Source organism: Chelmon rostratus, chromosome 15 (assembly GCF_017976325.1).
Source record: "Chelmon rostratus isolate fCheRos1 chromosome 15, fCheRos1.pri, whole genome shotgun sequence".
NCBI classification, from domain to species: Eukaryota; Metazoa; Chordata; class Actinopteri; order Chaetodontiformes; family Chaetodontidae; genus Chelmon; species Chelmon rostratus.
In genome coordinates, this window is record NC_055672.1 from 21005760 (window position 1) to 21027388 (window position 21629).

Here is a 21629-nt window from a genome sequence, read left to right on the forward strand (position 1 = left end):
TCTCTTTATGACTGCTTACCTGCAGCAGCTCTGTGAGGCCAGACCTAACACGGCAGTGCTTTGAGATAAATGCTAATGTCAGCATGTTCAAAATTACTTGCTTGGTGGGCACAATGTTTACCACGCTCACCAACTTAATTTCACATATTAGCATGCTCAAAGTTGCTAATGTGACTTCGTTTAACAGAATCTTTAAATTAAACTCAACTCAAGTTGAACAAGTTGAGACCAGGCATGTTTGAGGATTTCCTTTCCTCTGTATTTGATCCTTATGACAACACACACACGAGCCTCGAGCCTGTCGAGCCTCCCACCACACACACACACACACACACACTCACACACACACAGGGACGATCTCTGCCTGGATACTGAAAGGACAATCAGATATTTCCTTTGAGCCAAAGCCTTTCTAACCAGCTTATTGTACCAAATACTGTGTGTGTGTGTGGTCTTGTGCATGCCCATGCACATGACACATCTAATACACACACACACATACACACACACACTCACATAGCTGTGCTTGTGCTCTGGTGCAGGATTAAGGCCAACTAGCGTGTTGTCTGTAAGCTCGGCATCACCTGAGATCACACACACAGACAATACAGTTTGCTGTGTGACTGACAGTTCCCAGGAATTATCAGTACGACTCCATGTTCGTATATCCGCTGGAATCTTGATTGAGAAAAGCCAGGTAGCAAATTATGCTACCTCAAATGGAAAGTAGCAACGATGCCTTTACAGCAAAATCCCGCGAAACACACTTCAAATCAAGCATAAATCACCTGAAATGCTTGAGGAAGGTATGCGTTGTGCCGTGCTGCGCCTGACAAAAACAGCTGCAGTAGCATCAGATTTGTTTTACTGTGCAGTCAGAATGAGGTCACGTTGAGCGACAAAGCTCAACTGGGTCACAGGCTCTGACTCACTGCATGTTGCAATATACCTGGACTCAGTAAAACCCACACCCAGCAAAAAGGCATCAGCATAGAGCTTTCTCTTGGGTTTCTGACTTCAGTGGAACAATATCGACGCACAGTTTGACACTGTTCCTCGTCCATTTTCACAGGACTCAAAAACCAAACTCGAGACCATGGACATCTGTATTGCGGTTTAGGCCTTGGTTTCAGAACCGTTACATCTCTAGTTGGACTCATGCTAGGATTTGTCACATGCCTTACACAGTTACACCAGGCTGAAAAGCAGTTTTTTACTGCCCACTTTTGTTAAAGGTTTTAACCTGTCATCACACCTAACAGTGATGTCACAGTATGGTGACAAGTTCAACCCCTCAAGGTGAACAAAAACAAAATGTAGTCAAGATTTGTGCTATTTTGCAATTGACATTAGTCTGCTGTACCATGTCAGACCACACCTAGCTGTGATGTTTGTTTCAACGTAGAAGTCAGTGCAGCAGAGCCTTTCCTCCATAAAACATCCAGTGTGGAGTTACTCTTTAATAAAGTTCACAGGTGTGAGGCCCAGGCACCACAGTGAATCCACAGCAGTCCTCTTGTCAGCTGCAGAGTAACATATCAAAATAACAGCCTTATAATAAAACAATACAATGACGCATCATCAGCCACATCCTGGAAACGCATGTGTGTATGTCCACATCTGTGTGTGCAGGTGTCGTAAAATGGATGTCTCCCCATGCCGAGTTTATCTCTTGTAAATGTGCTGACTCATTGTGTGGGGCTGGTAAATGGTTGAGTCATGCTTTCGCTTTCGTTCCCAGAGGGCAGATGCAGTAATGTTGTACATCCTTTTATCAGCCCACTTGCTGAGTGAGCTGTGTGTGTGTGTGCGTGTGTGTGTGTGTGTGTGTGTGTGTGTGTGGAGATATTTGCCTACATGAGTAGATGTTTGTGTGCATGCTGTACTTTGTATCTGCAGTCTGTGAGAGCTCATCCAGAATCTCTCAAAATGTGTTTAAGAGTGTTTGTGTTTATGAATCCACACTCAACTACTCTTCTCGTCCTATCCATTAATTATGGTGTATTCATCACTTTCTGCACAGCAACATACAGTCCACAACTGATACTGTTGGATAAGCAGATTGTCAGTCAGGACTTAAAGGGTGACTCCGCCAAGTGTCAAACTGAACCCTATCGTTGTAATGTGGGGATAAATGTGGAAAAAAAAAAAAAAGTAACCATGTTCGCCATCCCTGCCTCATTCTGCTTTCCTGAAGGGGAGGCTAGTTTATATGGCGCAGCATATGGACAAAAGCAAGTGCAACTTACATTTAACAGCTGACAGCTCATTATCAGGGACAAACAGCCCCTAAGGGTTTAAACACGCACACACACACACACACACACACACACACACACACAGTTCCATCAGCTTATCCCACTGAATTACAGGAGAGGATTGAATGGTTAGAATCTGGCGCTTCATATTAATTGGATCTAAACTCAAACGGGCCGTCACTGCAGTCACTCGTAATCTTTGAACACACACATTTTGGGGAAATATTTCCTTTGACTGGGAAAAATGCAATCACCAAGTTAGCAATTTGTCACAGTATCATGGTTTGTTCACATGGCACTATACACCTCAGTTCAACCGAGCACATTAAGGACCAATTACAATGACAGGTGACTAATTCTAATTTGTCCTCCTCTGCTTCTTGCTACTATTGTACTGATGAAGGACTTTTTCAGCATTATGAGCCCATAAAACCAAATGGTCTTTCTTATTACAGGCCTCCAACCCATTTTAGTCTTCTTGGCTGACTGCTCTTAATTAAAATACACATTAACACCACTCTGAATTTGACGTGACTTCTGAACTAGCTGATGTCATAGGGTCACAGATAAGTAGTAATGAAAGTGAAAAATGCCGTGATCACTAGTTAATAAGGGTGATTTCATTCTACCTCATACATTACAATAGTCAGTTAATTACCCAGTAGTGAACTGGATCAGTGTATTTTAAGTTTAGTTTCCTGTTTTGTTTGTATCTCGTGCACGAGGGCCTCAATGCGTGGGAAAATGCACTCTGCTGACGGGACCCACAGTCATGGTGATGGTTCACACCGTTTCACTGATTGACATTTGGTGGCAGTAATGTGCAAAGAAATGCAGTAATGTACCAACAAAGACAGGGAATGTGAGGACTACAATCTAGCAAACATGGATTTAAACAATTCATCCAAAAATCTGCTTTTCAAATGTTTTATTGGGAATAAAAGACACACACAGTTTAAAAAATCACCACAGGGTGCCTTTAATTATTCATTTTCTAAATAGGAAAAAAAACTGCTTCTTCAAATATGAATCATAAACTTCCTGTAAATGGATTTCAAGGAGCAATATAAAACAGGTCAAACAGCAAACTCCTTACTGTATACCACATGAAGCGAATGGATAGTATGTAGTATGAATACTGAATAGTATCTGCTGTTATCTGGTCTCCAGGTCATGGCCAAGGCATTAAAAGTGGATGGATTCAGACCTAGGGGCACAAAGGGTCAGGGAGCCTCTTAGCAGAGCCTGTGACATATGATGCAGAATACAGCTGTGTGATATGGCTATTAACATTTCCTGAGGGTCAAATTCCTTCTCAAAAACATCTTTACTTTGAAGATACCACAACAAAGAGGCCATCTTGATATTTTCATGTGTCTGAGGATGTGCTAGTTGGCACCGGGGGCCTCTGAGGCAGGGGCTCATCTCATTGGGCTTAATAGAAAAGCACCAGAAAAAAAGGACTTCCAAGAAAACCGTTGCTGCCAGGGTCTGAACAGTCAAGTTGTTTCAAGTGCTGGGATTTGAGACTCACTGCCTGAATAAAGTAATTCATCACTGGACCTACCTACAGTCTTTTACTTTGATAATACGTCCTCTTATCTGCAGGTATGTTGCAGCAGTTATTTCTGATCTAATTCATCCTTAGACAGCTCAGTATCACTCCATCACTTCTACCCATTCAATCTGTTTAGGTCCTGCTGTACTGTCCCCCATCAGTGGGTTGTTTGCATGTAAAAATAATCAACTGGGTTGCTCAATATCGTAAGAGTATCCACCTAATTTACTGAATTTGCTGGCAACAGCCTCAAACCATGTCAATATCCCTCAGCAAAATATATCAAGCCATCAGATTTTGGAGAGTTTGTTGGTGAGTAGCAGCTTGCTAAGCTTGGGTTTTTTGCCAAGTCAAAAGAATAAAAAAAATAAAATCTGCCAGCAGCTAGGATTAGCTGGCTGCTTTTTATACTATTTGGTGTAAAGGCTAGATAAGTGGGATGCAGTGATTTGGAAGTCATCCCTGCTTGTAGAGCAGATGGCTAAACCCTAACTAGCCAGAGCGAACAGCCCACTCTGGATTTGATGTCAAAGCAAAGACACCATAAAACAGCATTGAAGATGATGACTGATGATGTGTAACTTTAAAATAGCTTTGACATTACACACGGTGATGAAAGTAGAGCTTTCACTTTGTTAAACTGGACCACCATGGCAGTGAGGAGAAAGAAAAAGAGAGAACCAAAAATCTAACTCCAAGATCATTATTCTACTAATCAATATAATGACTGGCAGCTAAACAACATGTGCATTGATGAACAGCTATAAAGTGAAAAGTTGAAAATCACAGTTCAAGTTGCTTTACTGTGCATTTTGCTGGTTAGCCTGTGGAATGTGGCTAATGTAGCATCTATTGTAGACCCACACGCTGGCGTATTTAGAACAAGGGACAGTCAGGAAAAACTGTGTGAATTATTAAATGAAATAACCAGAGCAGTAGATTGGATGTGGGAAACTGTTTTTTCACATTGCTTTTTGTGTTGTCTCACACAGCCAGAGCTAACGTTATCTCCACACCTCATACCGCAACACAAGCTCAGCTGGTTTTGTTGATCCAGGAAAGCCCCCTCTGCTGCATGTTACGTCAGTACGTGTCTGTTGCTGCGGTATGTAAATGTGCTTGATAGGCATGCCCCGTGCTACACTGACTGTTACTGACTGCCACTTACATAATATACTTTGGGTTTCTGCCAAATAAATTCTGCTGAGATGCCCAATCCTACCCCTTGTCTAACTCTGAATGATGATGATGAATCACATTAAAAATAATAATTAACCTACATTATGGGGCAGGTTAATCCTTCCATGTGGATGTAGGCCTATACGTCCTTTCCATTGCTATTTGCAGTCAATAAACACATCTGTTTTCTGTTAGCATTTTTTTTCCATAGTTGTGTTGCTTTACATTGTTAATATATTTAAAATAGGCAGAATCATGTTTTGAATGGAGTGTGCCATTCATTTTTGTGACCATGCTATAGTACCGTCATCTTAAAAATAATAAATACAGTAATAGAAATTGTAGGATATATTGCCCACACCTAGCAGGGACTCAAGTTATTAACAACAATCTTATTCTAAGATGTATTTCTTTTTAACACATACTATCCTAGCTGCTAATATTACTGATAGATACTTTAGTGTCAACATATGGTGATCTTAGTTTCAATTGAATTCCAAAACGCTTCCAAAAGAAACCCTACACACCATCAATGTAACCTCAGTTTAAGACTTTCTGAGGGAATAAGATCTACTGAATAGTAGCCTATACAGTGCTAAACAAGATAATGTAACCATAGCTAATGCCTGCTGTGTAGTGTTAATCTGTGTATGAACAGATGGCATGCGCTAACAAGCTAGGCTAAATGTAGCTACTGTTGGCATGGGCCAAGACTGATCTCTGACTTCCTGATCCCAAGCCTCTTAATTAAATGCACCATTTAATCTATTCAGTTTTCAGTCAGTCTGCTGCTCCTAAAAACAACACCGTTCATCACTGGTGACCTGTTCATCCTGGTCATTGCCATTTTTGATGATGATGACTATCAATCAGATTTTCAGTTATATTTCACCCAGCTGTCAAAACTGTTAGTTCTTAACTCAGGAAGATGGCAGAAAATCTATACATTGCCACATGAAGTGCCTCTACAACAGCTTTAGTAAGACAGTGCTATCCATGGTGATATTGATGGATCTATAACTGAGGATATAGAGGTGCACAAAACAAGGACACATGCTTTATATAGATGTTTGCACCGAGCTCCATAAAACACACAGCTTCCAGAGATCCACATGTCCTGAGTGGTCCAGGATTCTTTGTAAATCCTTGAGCTGTATTGAGTCTTGTTACTTAATTACGACAAAACTATACAGAACTCTGTGCTGTGACTGACACTGCTGGCCACAGTGCATTCACTCACTGACTGATGATCCTTTAACACTGTGTCTGAGCTGTACCTGCACACTGTAGTTGGTCGTGGTCCTGAAATGTCGACTTCAAACTAGACATGCATACTGTAGCTGTCCATTGTCTGACTACTTCAAGTTGTACATGTGTTGTAGCTGTCCATGGTCCTGAAATGTCTACTTCAAGCTGTACATGTGTTGTAGCTGTCCATGGTCCTCAAATGTCTACTTCAAGCTGTTATAGCTGTCCAAGGTCCTAAAATGTCTACTTCAAGCTGTACATGTGTTATAGCTGTCCATGGTCCTAAAATGTCTACTTCAAGCTGTTATAGCTGTCCAAGGTCCTGAAATGTCTACTTCAAGCTATACATGTGTTGTAGCTGTCCAAGGTTCTGAAATTACTACTGCAAGCTATACATGTGTTGTAGCTGTCCAAGGTCCTGAAAGGTTAGCTTCAAGCTGTACATGCATGCTGTTCTTATTCCATGGTCATTTATACTTTTTTTTGTCATTTTTGCTTAATTAATAAATTAAGATATACATGTGCATGTCTGTCAGGCTTCACAATTGTGTTTTTCATCACATTTGTAGTAAATATTCTTATTTTGTTAAGTCCCACTTTAAGTCAAACATTTAAAAGAAAAATGAAAATAAACATGTATCCAGTGTATCAACAGGGTTTTGCTGAGTTGCAGTGTAAAAGTAGCACATTCTGATAAATAAATCTTACAGGCGTACAAGTGAACATGTTCTATTGCTGATGCAGGGACGCTGCAGAAAAGATTTGAAAACATGACCCTCAGATAACGAGTCCTTCTATTAAGTGACATCTGCTCACAGACCCTACTTTTGGCCAATGACTTGAATTTGTAGCATTCTATTAAAGAACAAATAAATCTTTTGGATTCCAGTTTTAAGTTGTTACACAACTTCCCATGTTTATTTGTGGAAATCACTAATGACAACAAAAAACACTCAATATGATTTTAATATAAAAAATAATGCACTTACAATGATATAAAATGGACTGAGATTTGTACTACTGTATTTGAAGCTCAATACATGGATGCTTTGTAGCAACAGGTGTTATAAAGGGTGCAGTTTACTGTTATGGGCAAATAAAACATTTTTTGTTAAGGTTTGGATGGTGGCCTATATCCAATATTAACGGGTAAAAACAATTTGTTTTTAGAGATGGTTATAGATATTTTATAATCACGCTACAATGTTGTGGCCTGTGCTCAGGGCTGTGTCTAGAATTATCGTCAAGTAGGATTGGCTATCTGCCCAGTGAGGGGTGGGACCTTAGTTCAAACCAAGGAAAACCCTGAAGGCAAACTTCTCCTGTAACCGCCCTGAAAGGCTTAAAAGGCAGACTATTAATGTCCATGTACTCAGGTGTGAGACCAAATATACAAATTAACTAGCTAGATTGCTACTTCCTGCAAAACCACACCCATCCATGTGAAATTCAAGTTTTTAGAGAGTCCTGTCTACTTCAAACTGGACATGAATAATCCTGAAATGTCTACTTAATGTATAAATGTAGCTTTCTGTGGTGGTTAAGAACCTTTTATCTTTTATTTTTTTATGATCAGGTGGCATTTTTGTTAAAACATAACTGCTGGTCTTACACTAAATGTACACATACAGAAAATATATTGAGAAAATAGCTGAATGATGGGAGAGACAGTTTTGCTTATATTAGCCCTGCTGCCGGTTTTTAATTAAGGATATAAAATTCAGTCACTTGTGCTGATATTCTTGCACTATTCTGTGAAGGGAGCCCTTTATCCAATGTCAGCCTGAGAAATCTAAATGTATTGTGCGAAATAAATAAAGCAGATCCACCACAACATGTAAGTATTCATTATTTTAATGCTCCATCTTCATATATACACCTGCAGCCGTAGGTCTTGAGATGGCGGGGTGGTCTTATTGTTTTTATTCCTTATTTAAACTGACCAGTTGAGAATTTACCGTTATTTATAGAAATGGCCTCTGGGAAGTATTCTAAAGAATATAAACACACATAGACTGCACAAAATCACACCTAGATTTGGCCCTCCAATGCAGAGTTGTAGCTTGATGTGATATTGTCTCTATATACAATAATTTTTTGTACTTGGTGCTGTAAGTGCTGGCTGGAGTCTCCGATGCTCAAAAGAAATGAGACTGAATGGAGACTAGCCTGCAGACTAATTAACCATTTTAAAATATTCTGTTTTATTCTTTCATATTGTGTGTAAGTGCGCACCAGGACTGTCTATGGTAGTAGATTGTGGTGGGTATTTTATGCCAAGTATTTGTTGTTGTTTGGTCTCTCACTGCCTAATTTTTAAATGGCTTTATACTGAGCAATAACATTTTTGAAGAAAAGGGTTTATGTATCCACACAACTTGAATATAATGATGTTAAACACAACCAGCTGGTGTGCTGTAGAAGCGTGTAATAGAAAGACAAAACAACCTGAGAACATGGACAACATCACTACCATCTGTGTTTATAAGATACTCAACTTGAAAGATAAAATCATTCAAGCCCTAAACTGACACCATAGTATGCACAATGGACATGGCATGTTGGTTTGGCACAGCATACAAATGCAGCTGTGCAGAAAACACAAACCAGACATATTGTGAGCATGCTTTGCTATCAAAGGCTGAGGATTCACAAGCATCTAGAGTTGCAAGAAGTCAGTAAGTCAGTCAGTTCTGTAGGTAGAGAATGCTAAGGATGGGTATGCTACATTCTAACCAGGTGGCCATTAAATGCAGGTGATATCACGCTCTACTTACGCAACACAACACATTCATTGTATCGCCCTTCAGATAATGTTAACAACAATGTGTAAGAGGGTCGTTATTAATGTTCGTACCCCAGTCTGATCCTGCTATGGCTGTCTGCAAAGGGAATATCACAATCATTTCAAATGGCAATAGTACAAAGCATCTCTCAGTTTATAAAACGCTTTGCCCAGCACTGATGTTTCACACATCTCACCCTTGGGATGTTTTTCAAAGGAGCTACTGTACTGTTGGACTGTGTAATCTAAAGCAGTGTTTTATGGAGTGTGGGCCAGTTTCATAGATTGAGTGTCATGTCTGGTGGCGGAATCCCCTGGTGACAGCTGTGTTGCAGTATTTATAATTAGTGCTGTGATGACAATGAAACCAGGTCCTGCACACAAATACCTCTAGATGTTCTGCTTTCTTGCACTGAGATGTCTCATGTTAATCAGTATATTTGTGTGCGACTCATTTGTAAAGCATCCACTACTGTACACACATAGTATGTATACATTACAGCAGTACGTTCAAGCTGTTCAAAATGCTGCGCACAGACTTTGTACGAAAGCAGAGCTGGAATTTATTCTGTGTGAAGTTACATAAAAGCAAATGCTACGGTAAAAATGCGATATAAACATCAAGTGACCATGTAACCTACAGCGGAACGAGGGAAAGAGAAATCGCCTACGACACGATGTCACAACCATCAAAATCATTCATCCCACTGAGTGCAGAAAGAGTCTCTGCTGATAACAACAAACATACCTCTCTCCATACACAACACATGGAATTCAAGGGTATGGAGTTATTAGATCTGTTCCGTGTTTTATGAAAAGCCAAGTCACAATAATATCATGCAGCAATTACCCTTAAATTTGCTTCTAATCCATAGAAATATGTAACCTGTGAGGAGGGATCACAACTAGATATACTATTTCTTGTTTATAAGACAGAGGTTGACACGGCTGTGTAGTTTATTTGCTCTGAATATCTTTTATTCATGCTTGTCAATCATCATAATGTACAGACGGACAGACAGACAGACGCAGTGGGATTGTGGGATATGAGAGGGAAGGCTGTCTGTAATGTGTGACGTTCACCCACAGTTATGTGTCCTGAACACAGCTCATTAACACCAAGTGTGTCTCACATCTGTCCCGTCATCCACTCCTCATGCTCACACCATCATACACACTTAGACACCCAAGTATACATAAACCTCCTCCCCGCTGGCACCATGAAGCAGGATGTAGTGTCAGGCAGCAGGTGTGCGGAGACGGGTGGTGGGTGGGTGGGGTGATCATGTGGGTGACAGAGTCATGTAACTTACACAAGAAAGAAAGAAAGAAAGAAAGAAGATATCTACTACTGATCATCCAACACCAAACATTCAATTTATTTACCTCATAACCTCCTTAAAGATGAACTGTTGCCACTGCAATTACAAAGCAGATGAGCTGAATTTCAGAGAAAACACCACGTGACCATGAACAACAACAACAACATTCAAATCTATTCTAATGTAATTAACAACTTGCTAATTGCTTTTAAGCAGGAACTAAGCTAGAGCTACCAGCCAGCCAAAGACAAATCCTGCCTTGGCAAAGACAGGCCATTTATTTAGAGTTACTGCGGTTTATCAATGGCGCCAACACAGTGTAGCAGCACTAGCTTTGTTATGTCAGCAGAGTAAAGCTTTAATGTCACTTGCACTGTTATACACATAGGAGTATTTTGGTAGTTGAATGTAAACTGTAATCCTGAATGAAGTTGAGTCAAAGCTCATGTGTAGGGGGTAGGGGGTTGTAGGGGGTTAAAGGTAGGGAACGTATGCTGAGGCAAAGGCATTAACTGTTTAAAATCAAATCTGAATTCAAACCACTGCAAACAGGAGAGAGTTTGCTGGCTGATGTCAGGCTAACACGAGTTGTGTTGGTGAGGTGAGATGAAATAAAAGCACACCTGTTCCAGGTGTGTGGAGGATCAGACACATTTGATTCCAGATATGTTAGAAAATGGAATAAAACAACACTGGGCTGACAGCGATGATGCAGTTTACCTGATTATCAACAAGGCTTAACATCCTATGTCAGGGGCCCCAGGGTCTTTCTGAAATGTAGCGATAGCTTCAGGCGAAACAAAGGGGAAAAACTTGAATTCATTCACTTACAAAACTCCTGAAACACTTCAGGGCTGTTAAGCTACAAGGGAGGGTCAAACTGGAAATCATGTGCAAAGCAAGAGTTGTTTTTCCATGTTAAAAAACTTAGTGGAAGCACATAGACACCAGGATGAGGACCCGAGATTTAACCCTGAGGCACATTTTTATTATTATTAAATATTTTAACTGACTGAGTTGAGTTTGAGAGTTGGGATCTAAACCAGAAACAGTGAAGGTGACCCAATCATACAGGCTGTGTAAAAGAAAGACATAAATAGTTGAGCTGCCCCTAAAGGTCAGTGACCCTGAGTTGACCCATATTTTGTCAGTCGAATCGGTGCACTTTTGTTTTTTAGCTGTGTCATTGTACACAGATCAGTGCAGGAGCAACAGCATGGCAGGCTGTAAACTTTACAAACTAACCCACAAATGACCACAAACCACAAAACTAACTGTGGTGGAAGCACAGAGGGACAGCACGAGGCAGCGCACAGCGACTCCAGTCCGCTGGCCGCTCCGCTGATGACTGTCAGTGCAGTCGGCTAAACCACTTTTGAATCAGACGGCGGTACAACCTCCTCTGCCGCCGTCTGCTGTGATTGACTTCAGCTGACAGCGACTGCCAGCATCCTGGCAGGAGAGGCGCTGGGATTTTAGAGCTTATCTATGAGCAGGACAAACACTTTTACTCTTTCTGACTGTGGAAATTTGATGTTTTCACATTACAGGTGATGAAGTAAGCCATTAAAATGTGAGTTTTACAGGTACTCATGTTGGATACATGGTGTTAAACCGAAAAAAAGGGACAAATAGTTGAATCTTTGTATTGACCAGCCAAAATTCTGAGTTGGGTACCGCCCAAGTACGAGGTGAACAGTGTAGAAAAAGTGGCTGTGGCACGTTAGCAAATTTTCTGTCATAAAAGTACAGACATATCTTGATATAGTGCAATTTCTAGAGGTTTAATAAAGAAATGATTTATGGAGTGCCTGTTTTTGGATAATCCAGCAAATGAAATACCAGGCAAATCAAGGTACTTCATCACGTTTTGCAGGAATCACACAAAAATGCATTCGCATTGATTTGCAACAATTCCCACAGCAGCCAATTAGCAGCAGAGATGTTAAAGAGAGAGAGCTACAATAGCATGAATGGTTCCTAAAAATGTCAGATTATTCACAAACTGATATATTGTTGCATCATCCTATGGCTATAACTATACCTGATGTTGTCAATAGTCAGAATAAAATCTGCACTGAGGTTTGACCTGCAAATGCTGTTTATGAAATATCACTGGCGAACACACAGGAAGGTGTCAAACTGCCAGTTCTCATCATATCTAGACAATAGTTTGTCTAAAACCTTGGAGAGGATCAGTGAGGTCGGTATCAGTGTATGCATCAGTTAATGACTTGCCAAATCAATTATCCTTCCTATCACAGAAAGTAATCCTCATGAACATAAACAGCATCATGTACCCGATTGGTCTGAACACAGACTCCACTTATTTTGGGTGTAAGAACTGAGCCTTGGACGTTTCTCCAGTTTGGGCTCATCTGAAAGGTTTGGTCTTGGCTGTCAATCACTCGCGTTTCAGACAACGGTTGGGTGAGCAATGCAGACAGGAGGGACGGTTTGTCTTTCTTTTCTCTCTTCAGACTCACTGATGACATTTCAAAGACACACAGTTTAAGCTGCTAACGACCACACAAGTGCACTCTCTCTCACGCACGCGCATAATTTCCGTCGGCCGCAGAATCAATCCAGATGTCACAGAGTCAGACCAGCGTCCTATAAGGCCTGCCTCGCCTCGCCGTTGCTAATAGCAAACGTTCCCTAACATCTGTGGTCTCCATCCCTCTCCCCATCGCTCGCTCTCTGCTCTCACTGTCTCTCTCTGTCTGTCTGTGAGCAGTAGAATAAATTGAATTAGAGCTCCACCACCCACTCTGCAGGATCCTGCAGCCCTCTGTCAGATAGCTAAACAGAGAGGAAGAGAGAGAGTGAGAGTTGCAGAGAGGTAAACAGAGGGCAAGAAGAAAGGCGGATATAATAACCCCCCCTCCTTACTGCCTCTTTACTCCTCTCTACAGGAGAACACTTTTTTTTTTTCTTTGGAGCATTGTGGGGTTGAACAAGGGACAAAAATAATGAGAGGGGAAAAATAGAGGATGAGAGAGACGTTGCCTCAGCCTTCACCATACATGTCATTAAGGAATCAGACATGATATTCCAGCAGCACACACACTGACTCATACTGTGGACCAGATGTTTATCCTTACGTTCTGCACATTTCCAGTGCCATTCATTTAGCATCAACACCACGGCAGCAGTTGTGGCGGTACGGAGTAGCTTACCCAGCCTCTTTCTTCCCTGCCCCGCATTTCACGGCAAAAACTCAAAACACAATCTGTAACACAAACGCATCGCCATTCATCCTGAACCTAATGGCACGGCAAACCACTCCTTTTAGACATAAATAGGAGGCTAAACACAACTAAAATGGACTGAAAATCACCAGTTTCTCTCCCTCTCTCACTCACCCACACTCTTTTACCAGAGCCAGGGAAGCATTTGCATAATGCCTCCATATCCACGGGCCATTAGCACCGGCATGAGTGGCTCGTGTGCATAAATTTATTGCCTTGATCAATCAATGCGAGCTACTGTACCGGTACAAACTGATGAAACTCCAATCCAGCAAAAATAGAGCTGCGGGAAAGGAAAAAAAAAACCCTGCCATGGCATGTCATAGTCTTAGATTAGACACATTAAACACCGCAGACCCTTGCTAAAAAAAATTAGCATTCAATTGAATAACTTCTCATTTTCGGAGCACCTCACAGAAGCCGCTTTGATGTTCATTGATGTAAATGTAGATGCCATTGTTTTCAGTGCATGTGCTCAGGAAAGCAAGTTTGAAGTCGGTAGCCCTGATGATGCATACAATGATTACTAATCTTCAGATGCTTCTCAAGTCACGCATGCTCACGGGACTGAAGAAAGTTTGCCTCGCGCTGTCACTTCACTTTACTCTTCAGCCACACTCAGTGGACTTGGCACAGCATGGCCAGCATGCTCAGCTCACACAGGGTCAGCAACATCATACACAGAGAGACCTTCATGATACCACAGCCAATCATTTCATTCATTGGGACAAGCCTCATGGACATCTTGCTATATTTCATGTATTACCACCCCCTCATTAGAAATACATCCCTGACGACCGACCAAGCTGAATTCAAAACCCCAAATCCAAATTCATGGAACAAAGAATCAATACTTTTTCCGTGTTGCTGAAAGGCTTCCATTTTTTCAGCTCTAATTTCATTCTGTGGGCTGGAGGAAATATAAAACACTGCAGCCATTCAATATTGAACGTATAACATAAGATCCCTTTGAGATGTTTGACCATACAAACTGGAACAAGCAGAGTCAATACAGGAGAAACAAAGCAATGACAGATCCTCTGTTTTGAAGGCATTTTATTATTTCTTCTAAACAAAACCCACAGATTTTCACCTTGACTGTACAGCATGCCTTCAGAGATCCCAATTAATTCCTCATGTTTCCTGCTCCAGCAGGACGTTTGCAATAACCAAGGTCCTCAGCTGAGAAAATGCTTCCACTGACACAAAGAGAATAGAACAGTACGACGTATAAGAACACTGAGTCCTTCAAAGCCGGTAAACAAACTGATAAACTACAGTGTTTGTGCTGAAAAGGGGGCATTTTTACAATTCTGACCCATCTCGCGTTTGATATTCAAAATATTTAGCAACTCGAAACAAAAGCCACAACTAATGAGCCCTAAATAAGTTTCACAACAACATGTGAGCATGCAGAATCATTATTCATGTCAAATTACACACACTCAAAGTCAGTGTGCAGGAGAAGGCAGGCTAACAATGACTGGAACGCAAAAAGCACAATCTTGCTGGTAGAGTTCACGTCACCTGCAATGTACTGGACCCTGTTCCTTTCACTGGCGTCACATATCCACACACACACACACACACACCTATCATCACACACACACATGCGGAGGAAAATGCGAAAGCTCCATCATCCAGCTTTGTGCCAACAAGGTAGGGCCGGGGTTCAGTTGCGCACTCGCGCGCGCACCCACGCACACAATGCACTCACAACGACGAATCTTATATTCGTGCTGTTTTTGGCGGATTCAGATGTTAGTTCCCAGCCGCCCGGGTTAAGTGTCTAACCCTGTCACACACTGACACGGTCTCCTCACGGGCTGTCTGCCCCCTCTCTCTCTCTCTCTCTCTCTTGAGGTACAGGTGCAGTGCGCGGCGCGCAAAAAGGGACCGCGGCGCGGCGTGTGTTCGCGCGTGCAGCCTGCCTTAATAACCAGCGATCAAATTACCCTGTAGCCTACATGGCCGCCGAAGTGGGCTACGGCTACTCGAGACACACCGCGCGCGCACACACAAGTGTTCTCGCACTAACGCGCGCTTCTGTGTGTGTGCGCGCGCGTGCACTCACAGCACTCAACTGGGTGCAAAGCTGCTGAAACTGAAACTAGCCTACTTCTGGGTCCTCTAACCGCGAGCTCAGGCGCGAGGGCACGCACGCACACGCACGCGCGCGGCTTCTGCTCTATAACTTATAGCGGGATCAATTTTGACCTTGCAATGTTCTCAAGGCTGGTTTTCCTACACGCAGCAGCACCCTCTCTCTCTACCCCACCACCCCCACCCACCGCGCTATCCAAATATCCTGCACCCCCCCCCCCCCCCCCCCCCCCCCCGTCTCATTTCAGCATCCACACTACAATATCTATACGACAAAATCTCAAAATAACTCCCCCTGCCCCGTCTTTACCCCCCAGCAACCACCATTCCTCCGCTCCAGCAGGCGCAGTCAGAGCGGGAGAAGTGGCAGGAGCGGAGGGGCATGGACGGACAGGGGGGGCTGGGGGGCGCCGAGCCGTCGATTTTGCGCGTTTAAAAAGAAATAGAGGAGTTCAACTTCAGCCTACCTCTCTCCGGATGTTACGGCTCCTTCGTTCACCGAGGGTCAGGGCGCAGCTACCTTCCAAAATCCCATCATTAGAAGGAGAGTGGCGATGATAGTTGTAACTCCACACAGATAGGCTCCAGATAATATGTGCCCCATAAATGTATGTGCCGAGGTCAGTATGTGTAATATCCTTTGGGTGGCTGTAAATTCCGTATGGGTTTATAGTTCAATCCGGTCTTCCAGAGGGGTGCGTCCGTTTTGCATTCTCTCAGCGCCCGACGACTACATCCTCCTCTTCTCCCTCCTCTCTTTCTCTCTCTCCCCGTCTTTTCCTCCCGGTTTCATCCCTCCATCCGCGGGGTGAGGGAAGAATCCCATCCGAGAGAAACTGAAACGAACAACCCCCACCCCCCACCCCTCCCCGTCAACGGCTTCTTTTCCTCTCTTTTTTCCGCTCTTCTTCCCGGCAGTGCCTCCTCTCCCTCCGCCTATTCCCGCCGCTCCTCGTGCGGCTGAAACGAGAAGAATTCCACGAGCAGAAAAAATATCCCAGGTAAAAAAAAGAAAAAAAAAAGGGCGGAAAAGTGTGATTATTCCATTAAAGCATTCCCGCGGGTTAGGCAGAGTTTGTCGATTATTAAACACTCCTGAAAATCCACAGTAGCACCTTCCCTGGTTTGTTGGAGGTCGTTAAGGTTTTTGGATTTTCGCCTCACACTTCCAGCCCTCCTTCTCTCTCTCTCTCTGTCTCCGAGTCTCTGTTGACGTCGCTCACCCTCTGCTAACTGGACTCTGCGCGTCTCCTCTGCAGTCCGGAGTGGAATAGAAGAGGGTCAAAACAATTTGAAGAGGATAAATCAGAGTAAAGACGGGGTAGCGTCCCGGTGAAGCTGTCCTCCGGTCACACACACAGCGGAATCTTAACGGTGCAGTCCCGCTGATCCTCGCTCCTCCTTGCCGGTCGCCTCTCCCGCACCGTTAATCCAGATAGCGCAGCGGGCATGACAACGCTCAGGTGTGAGCAAATAAAAGACTACGGCTTCCTGGTGTGGTTTTCAAAATAAAACCCATCCACTGGACACTATATCACGAATAAATAAATCAGTAAATGATAACTCTGCTCTCTTATATGCATTATTTATGCAAAACTATCACATCAGAGGGCCGCGTGATTGGTCCAGTTCTGCCTGGATTCAAAGATCTTTAGGGGTCGCAAAAGCTCCAGGTTCACTGCATGTGTGGTAGGCCTATGTGGAAATGTGACTAATTGTAAATCTGTTTAAGGATATGCACCACCAAATTACAGTATCTACTAAAACTGAAAAGTCAGGGGCTGCATTACCTGTTGTTTGGACCATGTCTCATCTTTTCATTTGAGGTCATGGGTTTATAGGTGAAAGATGGTGACTGTAAGTGTCAAAAGGGGCTGACAGCTCATATTGGCCCCAGGGACTAAAAGTGAGTTATCTGTGACAGTGACACTGAATTAATCTGTTAGTTTGAATACCATACGGGTGACATTTTAAATTAACTTTAAGGTTTCTAGTGCATTGATTGCACAATAGTTTACTTTAGTTCCACAAGCAGTAGAGCCAAATTCCTTCATACCATAAAGAAACACCATACATGGTCATTTATATAGAAAAATAAACAGAACAAGTGATGCCAATTTAGACAAGCTCGTGGATCTAGAAATCATCAAAACATCATCAAAATTAGTTTAATACTTTAGAAAATACTTTGATATTTTAGCAATTATTTTTATCAAGTTCATGGATCACTCTTTATTATATAGATTATGATGCTTTCAGATTTGTCAGAGGTTAAACTGCGTGATCTGATCCCCATAGTTGACTGTAATGACCCCAGCTTGCTTTACTGTTTTTTATCATTGCTGTTTCATAAACTTGAGTAATGCCCAGGCTTTTATTTTGAAATACACATCACCTTATGTCCGGGCTGCACTTGGCTAACCCTCTCTAGCTTGACTCGGTTTAAAGCCCGCTGCGGGGAAGTTGTTGAGACCGCTTTTATTCCCCGTGTCGCGCTCTGAAGCAGCCTACACCCAACCTGTCCTCTCAGGCGGTTACAAGCTCCATGGCCACAGATTACCAACATTTTTTTTTGTGTCGTCGTCAGATCTGGGTGTTCTCCCCTCTGCTCGTCAGTCGTTGCGCACTTCGTCGATAAAACTGGAGCTTGCGAGAAATTAAGGAGAAAGTGCGGCTGCCATCCTTTTCTGCCCCACCGGGAACTGTAGCACCGTTACACTAGATATAAATGCATATATATCACCCCCTCAGATTACATTTCTCCATTCTCCATCATCTCTACGATAAGATATGAAGTCCTATGATGTCTTAAAGAATGAGAGAGAGACATGAGCTGCTCTCTCTCTCTCTGCTGTTGTACAGAACAATGTGAACGATTTGAGTGTAGAAGAGATGAAAGAGGAGAGGAGGGGGAGTCGGGAATAAATTCATTCAGTTTGTGAATGGACTTCGTCATTGGGCCAACATTTCTCGACACAATTCTTTTTTTTTTTTGTGAAAGAAGGGTTTTTTTTTTTTACAGTTTGGGACATCATAAATGGGCATGGCAACATGCAGCACTCATTATATATTTTTTTCATGACAATAAAAGATTAAAAAAATGCATGAATGCAAACATTGGTTTGATGATCTGCAACTAAAATCTTGTTTTTTAAGGTGGATTTCTCTATGTTTAAGGTGGATTTCTCCTAAGTTTAGGTTGCAGCTGATATCAGATCCAGGCGTTCACGGGGGTTTATTAAGCTGACGCATCTGACACCCAACATCTGAAGAACCGTTCCGCTCCCAGCACCCTGAAAGACGAAACTGGAGATATGGGGTTTCTGCAGGGCACTGATAAGCCTGATGGTGGTCCGCTGAGACTGGAAGGCCTATGGTTCAGGTCCCTGGACCAGGACAAAATGTCTAAAGAAGGTGAAATGAACAAAATGCTTCTCCCTCTGTCTCCCAGCAGGAAATATGACCCTGGTGTGTCATGAATGTATTTCAATGCTGGTTTCCTTATTGTCCATGTTTAATAGGGGAACGCTGGCAGAAGAACTGCCAAATCTTGTTGCATCAGAAGGCTAATTGTAAGAGCAAAGTTTGACATAGCATGGTTCAGTGTTCACAGATGATTTATTGACTTGAAGTAATCCCTAACAGGGTTTGGGATTAGACTGTATAAAAAAAAAAGAGGTGGGAGAATCTTACAGGCGGTGTGAATGAGCTGCATGCCATCCTTTAATAAAAGCTAAACTATAGATTTGTGCTGGACAGTAATGTAATAAATATTTAACTGAAGGTAAATTAGAGTGTGTATCTCATGTGGGATTAAACGTAGTGGATGATTGACAGCAGCAATCAGCTGCACTATAAAAACACATCTATTATTTTGGAGAAGCTAAAGGCCCCTCAGATAAAATTGTGATCAATGGCATTTTGATTTGAATCAATTTGAAATGTTCAGTTTCATGACAGCGAATACAGATGACCATGCATACTAGTTAGCAGACAGGTTGTTGGTGGGTGGAGGGGCCGCAGTATGAATAATGGGGGAAACAAAAGAAGTGAGTTCAGCCACTTAAAGCCCAAGATTTCAAATTATTATTTATTTTCACTCTATTCTTATCATTTCTTAGTTGTAAATCCTGCCACATGTGAGCAGCATTATCTCAGTGCCACAGACTGATTATTCATGACAATAAACCAGCGAAATCCAACCTTTGGGCTACTGCCGCTGCCAATCAGTTTATTGATTAGCTCTTAACATCTGTTAAAGTCATTGAGACATTGTCAGGTGGCTGCTGGGATAGCTCCCTGCTGAAATCACTACTCATTTGTTAGCTGAGCACTCATAAACGTGGCCAATCGACAATTGGTTGGCCATTTAAAGACTAATCAGGCTTTTTTTTTTCAAGTTGTGTCTCAGTTCAATGATATAATCAATCCTGTAATACCACTTTGTTATGGTTAAGGGGCGCTGTGTGTAATAAATGTTATTTCCATTGTTTTACAGTACCATAGCATAAAGTGACCACAGCGGACTACGTCTGTAGGAGATTGATGGAATTGTTGATGCCTAGTCGATAATCAGTGGCTCGACCATATGGAGAGATGGTAGCTTTTCATTATTCACCTCACAGCTTTAGGTTTACATCGGGAGCTGCCTCGTCTACCACAGTCTGCTAATTTTTACTACTAGCCACCTAAACTGGATGCACTCTAATTTGTCCAACTGGTCCTGTGATCTATGGTGATGATGACACATTTTCTTTGGCAGGATGAACTGAGGATAAACAAACACTATGTAAAAAAAAATAGATTTCACTGCTGCATCTCTTTCCATGATGGTTGCTGTTGCACCTCTATTAGAAATAATGAAAGATGCAAATAAAATGCCTGTTCATTTCAGTGCAATGGCATTTTGTACAGACGTTCGTGGTCCTCAGAGGATGCATCCTCCTGACTCTGGTGATCCCCTGATTTTTCCTCTTGCATCAGAAGTTGACATTTGAGTTTTTTCGTGAACGCTTTTGACATCTCATGAATGGACCGCCTTGAAATCTCCTAAAGATATCAGTTATGCCAAGAGAACGAATCCTAATGACTTTGGCGATCCCATGATTTTTCATCTAGCACCACCAGAAACGGTGAAGCTTTAATTTATACAGTTAAACACAGAATAAGGAAGGTTACTGGAAACTACCTATTATCAGTCGTCTGTTAAAGCTGAGAATTAAAAGAAAAATCCATCCAAGGTCACAATTCACCTACGACATTTCTGTGAGCTTCCACAAATCCATGTTGGTCTGTGGACTGTATCCGAGGAGTTCATCTCTTTGGACCTTGCTCACACATCTGGACATTTTACCGACTGGATTTAAAGGAGACTCTCAGCACACAGTTAATTCTCAAATGTTATTTTTCTCTCTAAATTGACCTCTCTTTTGGTGGAAAGTGTCGTGGCACCACAACCATAGATCACCGGAGATCAAACAGTGTGTCCTTCCTTATAAACCTAAAATTGTTCTAGCCTACAGCATTTTTTTTATTTATAACAAGAGGCTTTTTCCTAACAAGCACAGTGTCACAAACTGGTCATTGACCAATGCTCTTGATGCCATAAGACGCTGAAACCTGAGGCTTCCAGTGGTGCTCGTCAGTGCATTGATTGTCTGATCATCTGGAGACCATGTTGGAAACAGTGGTAAGACTGAAATAATTGGATGGCTGGGCAGAAATCCCTGCGGTGAGACTTGGATCAGTGATCAGAAAGGTAGACATTCAGTAACCGATTCAAGATATAAGGCAGCTGCAATTTGGTGTCATTTTTTTGGGCATTTTGAAACATTTGTTTTAAAATATTAGCCTTTTGCAATATTCTTAAGCTGTTATCCCATCATGGTGAATCTAATATAGCTGCACCAGCACTGACTGCATGTG

The 21629-nt window shown here is 42.2% G+C and overlaps 1 protein-coding gene across 2 annotated transcripts in view; it reads right to left on the bottom strand.

The window, feature by feature from the left end:
• lrfn5a (leucine rich repeat and fibronectin type III domain containing 5a) overlaps positions 1–16483 on the bottom strand; it is a 104594-nt gene extending 88111 nt beyond the window's left edge. For both annotated transcript variants that reach the window (XM_041953787.1, XM_041953785.1), the window contains exon 1: positions 16172–16483. The gene's annotated coding sequence lies outside the window, so the exon portion shown is untranslated. The remainder of the gene's footprint in view (positions 1–16171) is intronic.
• Between the last annotated feature and the right edge of the window lie 5146 nt (positions 16484–21629).